At 37.6% G+C, this 3199-nt stretch overlaps 1 protein-coding gene and 1 non-coding gene across 8 annotated transcripts in view; both read right to left on the bottom strand.

The window, feature by feature from the left end:
- LOC135222669 (galanin receptor 2a-like) overlaps positions 1-3199 on the bottom strand; it is a 711404-nt gene that overhangs the window by 280829 nt on the left and 427376 nt on the right. The gene's annotated exons all lie outside the window — the stretch shown is intronic.
- On the bottom strand, positions 192-263 carry Trnah-gug (transfer RNA histidin (anticodon GUG)). Its single transcript has one exon. It is a non-coding gene; the product is annotated as a tRNA-His (tRNA).

The following is a 3199-nucleotide window of genomic DNA, read 5'->3' on the forward strand; positions in this document are numbered from 1 at the left end:
ACTGATTCGTGCCAAGAAAACTGGTTAGACTCATTGCACCAATTTGTCATGACCAGGTTTTGAACCAAGGCTACTGCTGCAGCCACAGTTTAATGAACTGATTTTTGCTGCTGACTGTACTATTTAATTTATAGGTCATCGCTGCTTTCCTCTGCTAACCATGTTTAAAACTAAAACTACGGAATTCCTCTTGCCGTGACCAGGATTCGAACCTGGGTTATTGCGGCCACAACGCAATGTACTAACCACTATACGATCACGGCTGCAAAGAAGTGAAATCTGCAAAGTGCAACAAAAGTGTTTATGTGTAACGTTCACAGGAGAGAGGTCCCTTTGTTAGTATTCTTGAGGTGACGATATGTTGATTATTGCTTGATATATACATACATATATACTATACTAAATAATATATATATATATATATAATTATATATATAATAACAGGAACATAAAAGCTGTTTGCTGTTTTATTCCTGCAAACCTTCGGCATTATAGGTGCCCCGACATCACATGTATGCAGGTATTCATGTACATATATCATAAGAAATGATGAGAAAGTCGTAACTTTAGCATTTAACCTCTTTTCCAAGAGATGAATGATAAGAGGTTTGATATGCTGCTATTAAGATAAGGTTAAGTTGGACTCTCTCTCTCTCTCTCTCTCTCTCTCTCTCTCTCTCTCTCTCTCTCTCTCTCTAACCTTGGTGGTGGAAAATTCTGACAAGACAAAAAGTAGCAAAGACTGAAAAATAATACAGCATTTAAAAAACCCAGTAAATTACATTGATAAATATTTTGATATACTTTGCATTATTTATCATACTTGAAGCCTGCTCCTTAACGTAAATATTAACGGTATAACAAAAGTCTCGTGTTAAATATGGCAAATCATCTGATTGAGTAGCCACATTCTTGTAGAGGTCCACCTCGCGTTGTCAACAAAAACACTTATTCACAGAAAACGGAGGCCTTTTGGTACACCTGCACTAAGAGTCGGGTTGCATTGCTTGGATGGCCGCAGGTGGTTGTGGCGAGCGCCATTGATTCTATTCTGGCGCTGTTTTTTAACTGCAACCGTGGTCACGGCCGTGATCGTATAGTGGTTAGTACATTGCGTTGTGGCCGCAATAACCCAGCTTCGAATCCTGGTCACGGCAGAAGACCATGTTTTAAGATAGAGATAAGATTTAGTTAGAAAGAGCGATATGTATTAAGGTACTGTCAGCAACAAATTCGGGGTCATTACACTGTGCAAGGTCTAGACACTGTGGATGTAATAGCGTCGTCGAATACTGGTCACAGTCCAAGACGAGTTTGCTCGAATGAAAGAGATGCAATCGGCAGCAAAACGCCTTTAAACTTTCATGTTTAAAGGCGGTTTCTCTCCACTGTCTCCAATGTATATTTTATAATCTACCAACCTGATAATTTTTGGCTCGTTAAGGAATTTCTGCCCTGGCAACTTTTGCATTTAAATTGTCCTATTTCTGACTTTCTTGCATTGCTACATCCACTAAGTTATAGAACAGCTACAATGATTCACTCTTGTCTCAGAGCCGCTTTTACCCCAAACTGACTCGTCTACAATACATATTCCAACATTTCACTCTGCATATTGATGACCGCCTCTATATCGATTCCATTATGCTCGTATTTTAGATCTGTAGTCACCACTGACAGCTCTTTTCCCTTTGCTTACAATCTTCTCTTATAAATAATATGCACTCGTTCTTCCCCTATGAATTATTCGTTTGTGTGTTGAACCCTCTCAGGGTAAGTCATATGGCGTATAATACTTGCAGTCACTTACATCACATTTGCCTTTATAACAAACAATTATTCATTTCACCCATTCCTTGGAACCTTTCCCTTAACCAGACATACCCGCCAAACCCCCGTCAGCCACTCTCTTACTATCGTAACTGTTCTACTTTGTCCCACTTGTAATCCCATTAACTTCTGGTGTCTTTTCATATTTTAATTTCCCTTTACCCTCCTTATGTCCTCAACGGACATTCCCACGAGTATTTTCAACCTTAACCAACCCTTGTGATATATTTGACCGGGACTGCATTATAAGATAGTATCTTTTCATTGCATCTTTCATTCTGAGATAGAATTTTTCACCAACCTTCGCTTTGCATTTTCTGTATAAAAAGTTTTAGTTTTCTCGTCAGTTTCTAGTACTTAAATGACAGATAAGGATTCTAAAGGATTCCAGGTACATGTTTTCCTTTGTAATCACAGTCTGTCATTTATACGAAACTTATTTAAACTTATTTTCATATTTATATCAGCCTGCTTAGTAAAGGACGAGAAGTCGCAAGGCCCCGCAGCAATACTATATTGTATCACTTTCCATGGTGGATTTTGTCTCAATTTACTTATGCATCACGCTGTCACACATATCAACACTTATATATATATATAAGAAGTCAGTGGGATATGTAAATGAAAGTTTATTTGTGTATATTTCATCATATTTTTTATCCATTAGTTGTCTTTCGATAGACTTAAAACGGTAACTGGTATTGATCTTTAGAATATATAAGTTTATAGGTCAGTGGGGTTGATATCAAGCAGGAAGAGCAATGCATGAAAATAAATAACAAAAGATTTTTGGGGGGGTGGTGTGGGGGGGGGGGGGGGGCGGTGGCGGGGGGGGGGGGATAAATTTAATAGCAAGGAAAAACACTGATTATACAAGGAAAAACTGTCGCAAAGGTACGAGAATTGTAAAACAAGGTAATGTTGACATATGGCCTTGTCTGAAGCTAATTATTCATTGATCATCGTTTATATATTGTCTTTTATTTATCAAATATCATCTATTACAAAGTTCACTGAGACTCGTTCATGTTGTACTCGTTAAAAAAAGTTGCAAATAAGAACATTATCACCGTACAAAGCAAATGTTACTTTGTTCTGAAGGACAACTGAAAGATTAATAACGTTTTATCATTTTGTTTTCTCTATTTCTTTTCATCTAAGTGATTAAGGATGCTTTTATTAAAGTCGGTTGACGAACTAACAAAACGACACAGGGTACTCAATGCGGATGAATTTTGAATGTTGTTACGCATCCGGGGTCAATTTCCTTGTTGAAATGGCAACTGTTAAGGAAAAGAAATGTTTTTTTTAAGACCACGCTAAAAAAGCATGAACTCTCCAGCGGTGACCGAATTGGGACATTTAAAGA

The sequence above is a fragment of the Macrobrachium nipponense genome, chromosome 8 (assembly GCF_015104395.2).
Source record: "Macrobrachium nipponense isolate FS-2020 chromosome 8, ASM1510439v2, whole genome shotgun sequence".
NCBI classification, from domain to species: Eukaryota; Metazoa; Arthropoda; class Malacostraca; order Decapoda; family Palaemonidae; genus Macrobrachium; species Macrobrachium nipponense.